The 6,000-nt window shown below is 47.8% G+C and overlaps 1 protein-coding gene across 1 annotated transcript in view; it reads left to right on the top strand.

The window, feature by feature from the left end:
• The first annotated feature begins 1,660 nt into the window (after positions 1-1,660).
• The window catches only part of NOD1 (nucleotide binding oligomerization domain containing 1), a 76,844-nt gene continuing 72,504 nt past the window's right edge, over positions 1,661-6,000 (top strand). The window contains exon 1 of the mRNA XM_047095876.1: positions 1,661-1,875. The gene's annotated coding sequence lies outside the window, so the exon portion shown is untranslated. The remainder of the gene's footprint in view (positions 1,876-6,000) is intronic.

Here is a 6,000-nt window from a genome sequence, read left to right as displayed (position 1 = left end):
GTAGGACATGAACATTATGGGGGCGGTGGGGGGGGTGGGAGGGATGTGCACCATTCTGCTTACCACAGATGGGTTAAAGAGCAGATGGGTTCCCAGCTGTTGCGAGGTCTGCACACCTCTACAAAATATCTGCAAAATAATTGGGGAATGGTAAGACAGAAATGAAGTTACTCAGAATGCAGCCACAGAAGCAGTATATGGGAAATATGAGAGTTTAAAAGTCATGGAAGATACATATCAGAATCGGAGAAGAACAGAGAATTTTTAAAAATTTTCTACCAGAGGTTAAAACAAGGGTAAACTGAAAAGATTAGTATGTTGTCTTCATGTTGGTCCTTACAAGTTGTACTTTGTATCCCATCAATTTTATTTTTGCAAAGTTTTACTTTTTTTTTTAAATTTTTTTTAACGTTTATTTATTTTTGAGACAGAGAGAGACAGAGCGTGAACAGGGGAGGGGCAGAGAGAGAGGGAGACACAGAATCTGAAACAGGGCTCCAGGCTCTGAGCTCTCAGCACAGAGCCAGTCTGGGGGCCCAGCTCACCCACTGGGAAATCACGATCTCAGCTCATGTAGGAGGCCCCACCAACTGAGTCACCCAGGCGACCCTGCGAAGTTTTACTTTTGAGTTATGAACATACTTCTCTCAGAAGGCAGCCTTTTGATAGGAACTTAAATATTCATGCATATTTGTGGTCACGTGGCCGAATGTATTTTAATGTGAATGACCACTTTTTATAGGTATGCTTTATGTAGACGTTCTCCATTTAAAACGTTTAAAAATATTTTATTGGAAACTTATTAGCGTGTTTAAAAACTCCTTTATGAGTCATCACTGATTAATGTATACAGTATAAAATGTACACCGTCAAGAAAACATTTAAGAACGGAAAGAAAGACTTAGATTTTAAAAAGTATAAATCTAGAGGCGCTTGGGTGGCTCGTTTATTTGAGGGCCAGGCCTCGCTGAGGTCATGATCTCACTCCCGAGGTCCAGCCCGCATGGGGCTCATTGCTGTCAGCACGTTGCCTGCTTCGGATCCTCTGTTCCCCTCTCTCTGCCCCTACTCAGTTCATGCTCCGCCTCGCTCAAAAATAAAGAAAACATTAAATACATAAATAAATAAAAAATTTTTAAAGTATAAATCTACGTATATGCTCTGTCGTAAAAAGTTTGATTCCTCCAAGCTAGTTTTCATCCAGGCGCACGTGTCCCATTTTAACGAGAGTTTCACCGTCTTGCCCAGGATTTGCCTCTGGTTGCAGGATCTGGGTTGATACTACTAAGGGGAGGGTCTGGACTCGCGGCCACCGTGGCGCAAGGAGTTCCCAAGAGTGTCACCCCCGGGCCAACTCTCCCGCCTGCCCACTCGGCCCTGCCCGCGGCTGGCAGCTCTCGGCCAGCGCGGAGCGCGCCTTGGGGCTGCCCGCGGCCACTTTTCTGTGCGCCGCGTCTCCAGACTTCCCGCGAGCCAGCTGCCCCAGCGCCGACCCCGCCCCGTCCGGCCGGCACCGCCTCCGCCCCTCTGCTCTGCCAGGCGAGGCAGGCGGGCGCGGCCGCAAGTGCCCTCCCGTCCAGTTCCCGTTCCGGGCCGGGGCGCAAGGCTGCACCCGCCCAGCGCTTCCCGCAGCTGCTGGTGCTGTGAGCTCCCCAGCGCTCCCGGGTCTCCGCCCCTCCGGTCCCCGGGCTCGCCGCTCCCGGGTCTCCGCGCTTCCCCGGCTCGCGGCTTCCTGGTCTCCGCGCTCCTCCGGCTCGCCGCTCCCGGGTTTCCGAGCTCTCCTGGCTGGTGGCTCCCGGGCCTCGGCGCTCCCCTGAGCACCTGGCTCTCGCCCCGGTTCCCAGCTGTTGTGAAGTCTCTACACGTGGAACCCAAGTAAGTTCCCGCGGCTGGGGGTGCTTCGCTCAGGGAAGTTGCCTGGGGATCTTGCGCGCCTTGAGCGAGGAGGCTCAGAGAGAAGGGGTACTGTTTGTGGGCAGTATGCAAAGCTCCCCTGGAAGTGTTGGAGAAATAAAGTACCGCGCCAAAGATGGCCCACCGGGACTAAACCGAGCTCTGGTCTCTAGCTTAGAGACCTCTCTTCTGGGTTCTTCTTGCCGCACGCGCGAAAACCTGCCAGGAATACAGAAGCTGACAACTATAAATCACCCTTCCCACTTGCACTGGGGGCTCAGCTGTTTGGAGAAACGATCTCCTCTGAGCCCGCTGGTGTTAAATAAATCTCTGATCCACCAAGATCTCCAAGTGCCGCTTGGTTTTTCTGCCAGTGTTCCAGCCTGGTTCTGTAACATATTTGGTTCCCTGACTGAGAATGCTCTGGCCCATTGTTGCCACTGGTTTGGGAAAACGGCTAGGCGGTGATGGAACGAGGGATCGCAAAGGAGAATGGGCGTCCTGCCTGGATTTCGGCAGTCTCCTGTTTGGTCGCCTCCCGCCGGCCTGCTCCCTCATTCTCGTGGGACTCAAAGAGACCTGGTAGGTGAGGACCTGGACAGGATGTTGGAACCGGTAAGGCCAGGGCCCCAAAGTAGTCAGGCCCACCCAAAAGGATGGAAGGGGGACCTGATCACTCCCCAGAGACTTTAGTGGTCTCACAGGTAGAAAAATTTGTGGGAGGGAATGTAATAGCCTCTGGTGTGTATGTGTGTGAATGTGTGGCTCGGCCAGACTTGCCAGTTGAGTTCGAGTTTGTAGCTCCACTGACGGGCACCCGTAAGGTCCCCAAAAGTCTATGGAGTCTGAGTGGGCTCACCTGTGTGGCGGTGAAAGGCATACGGTCCAGGGTGGCATTGGATTAGACTCCCATCGCAAGTCACAAAGCTGAGTCCACTTCGGCCACGCCTCACCTAAAGTTTCCCTCCTGAATATGACCAGTGGAGTATCTGATTGGTCCTCTCATTTGACCGGATACCCTCCCTTTGTCTGTCTCCTCCACACTGAACACAAGAAAGGAATTAATAATGGGATCAAAACAGAATAAGCCTGTGATTTTAGAGGTCATGCTGAAAACATTTTTCAAAGGGATTTTCAGGCAATTATGGGGTGAAAATGACACCCAGGAAGTTAAGGACCTTTTGTGAATTAGAATGGCCCATGTTTAATGTAGGATGGCCCCCGGAAGGGACATTAGATGCTCCAGTGGCGCGGTGGGTTTGGCTGATGGTCACTGGGAACCCAGGTCACCCTGATCAATTTCCATACATTGACTTCTGCCTTGAAATTGCCCAATCCTCCGCCTTGGGTGCGATTCATCCATAGCAAGCAGAGTCAGGCAAAGGTTTTAGCTGCCTTATCAAGAGACTCACCCAGGAAACCAAAGAAGCAACCTACTGCTTCCCTAGTGTTTTCAGGAGACCTGGAGGAAGATCCCGTCTTTCCACCACCTTATGACTCACCGGGCTCCCTCCCCGCTGACCCTAAGCTTGAAACTCCTCCTCTGTCTGTCTCTCCTCCACCGGACGGATGGACGTGCCGCCCATCTCTCCTCTACTCCCAGACCCGGAGAACCCTCCCCAACCAGGGCCAGCAGCCAGACTGTGCCCCAGACCCAGACCTGACACTCTCCAAATGCCTGTAAGGGAGATGAGAGAGCTGAAAGACAGAATGAGGATGGAACAGTCCAGCCAGCCGTTCCATGATGTATTATCAACCTTCCTCTACAACCAACCTCCTCAATGGGAAACACAACACTCCATCATACTCTGAAAAGCCACAAGCAACAGTCGACTTGATGGAGTCCCTCTTCCAGACCCACCAACCGACTTGGGAAGATTGTCAACAGTTACTCCATACTCTGTTTAATACAGAAAAAAGAAGAAGAATAGAAACACGACAGTATCTAAAAAATCACACACCTCCAGGGATCAATGACCCTGCTGTCTGGGCTCAAGCTGCTGTGCCTGAAGAACGCCCAACATGGGATTTCACGACAGAAGAAGGACAAGGCCATATCTGGTGATATCAGGAAACCCTCCTTTGGGGAATCCGAGCTGGAATGAAAAAGCCCATGAACGTGACTAAAATATCGTCAGTCACACAGCAGCCTGAGGAGTCTCCCAGAGACTACTGTAAAAAACTATGTAGGCATACCATGCATACATCCCGTTTGAACATGGGGCACCAGAAAGTCAACAAATGGTAAATACCTCCTTTGTGGCACATGCTGCCCCAGATATCAGAAGAAAACTCCAGAAGTTAGAGGGCTTTGCTGGGATGAATATCACTCAGCTGATAGAGGTCGCCAATAAAGTTTTCGTAAACAGAGAAGTCGCAGCCGAAAGAGAAGCAGAGAGACTAAAAGAGAAGGCCACTCTTTTCGCAGCAACACTAAAACAGACACTGCAAAGATGGGAAGACCCCAACCATCAAAAGAGGGGAAGCCCAGAGCCCCCTTAGCAAAGGACCAATGTGTATACTGCAAAGAGAAGGGACAGTGGAAGAATGAATGTCCAGATTGGAAGGGGCCCTCAAAACCCAGCCAATATCGGGAAGAACCTCAAGGAGAGAACCTCATTAGTCTGGCCAGGATAGAATCGGACTGAGGGGGACCGGGCTTTTTCTCTCTGGGCTGCATGAGCCCACAGTCAAAATGAAAGTAGAGGGCTGACAACTAAGAAGTTAAAGAGGACATTAAAAAGTACATGGAAGCCAATGAAAATGATAACACCACAACCCCAAACCTCTGGGATGCAGCAAAGGCGGTCATAAAAGGAAAATATATAGCAATCCAGGTCTTCTAAAGAAGGAAGAAAGATCTTAGATACACAACCTAACTTTACACCTTAAAGAGCTGGAAAAAGAACAGCAAATAAAAACCCAAACCAGCAGAAGACAGAAAATAATAAAGATTAGAGCAGAAATTAATGCTATCAAAACCAAAACCAAAACAAAACAGATCAATGAAACCAGAAGCTGGTTCTTTGAAAGAATTAACAAAATTGATAAACCATGAGCCAGTTTGATCATAAAGAAAAAGGAAAGGACCTAAATAAATAAAGTCAAGAATGAAAGAGGAGAGATCACAACCAACACAGCAGAAATAAAAACAATAAGAGAATATTGTGAGCAATTATATGCCAATAAAATGGGCAATCTGGAAGAAATGGACAAATTCCTAGAAACATATACACTAGCAAAACTGAAATAGGAAGAAATAGAAACAGACCCATAACCAGTAAACAAATAGAATTACTAATCAAAAATCTCCCAAAAAAACAACAGTCCAGGGCTAGATGGCTTTCCAGGGAATTCTACCAAACATTTAGTTAACACCTATTTTCTTGAAGCTGTTTCAAAAAATAGAAATGGAAGGAAAACTTCCAAACTCTTTCTATGAGGCCAGCATTACCTTGATTCCAAAACCAGAGACCCCACTAAAAAGGAGAACTATAGACCAATTTCCCTGATGAACATGGATGCAAAAATCCTCAACAAGATATTAGCCAACCAGATCCAACAATACATTAAAACAATTATTCACCATGACCAAGTGGAATTTATACCTGGGATGGAGGGCTGGTTCAATATCCTCAAAACAATTAACGTGATTCATCATGTCAATAAAATAAAGGACAAGAACTGTATGATCCTCTCAATAGATGCAGAGAAAGCATTTGACAAAATACAGCATCCTTTCTTGATAAAAACCCTCAAGAAAGTAGGGATAGAAGGATCATACCTCGAGATCATAAAAGCCACATACATATGAACGACCCAATGCTAATATCATCCTCAATGGGGAATATCAGATCTTTCCCCCTAAGGTCAGGAACAAGACAGGGATGTACACTCTCACCACCGTTATTCAACATAGTATTGGAAGTCTTAGCCTCTGCAATCAGACAACACAAAGAAATAAAAGTCATCCAGACCATCCAGGAGGAGACTCTATATGGAAAACCCAAAAGATCCTGCCAAAAACTGCTAGAACCGATTTATGAATTCAGCAAAGTTGCGGTATATAAAATCAATGCACAGAAATCGGTTGCATTCCTATTCACC

Source organism: Lynx rufus, unplaced genomic scaffold (assembly GCF_022079265.1).
Source record: "Lynx rufus isolate CCGP_SWC_20201006 ecotype Redwood Valley unplaced genomic scaffold, mLynRuf1.p SCAF_4, whole genome shotgun sequence".
Taxonomy (NCBI): Eukaryota; Metazoa; Chordata; class Mammalia; order Carnivora; family Felidae; genus Lynx; species Lynx rufus.
Note: the sequence above shows the minus strand (reverse complement) of the source record. Positions and strands in the feature narration are given on the sequence as shown.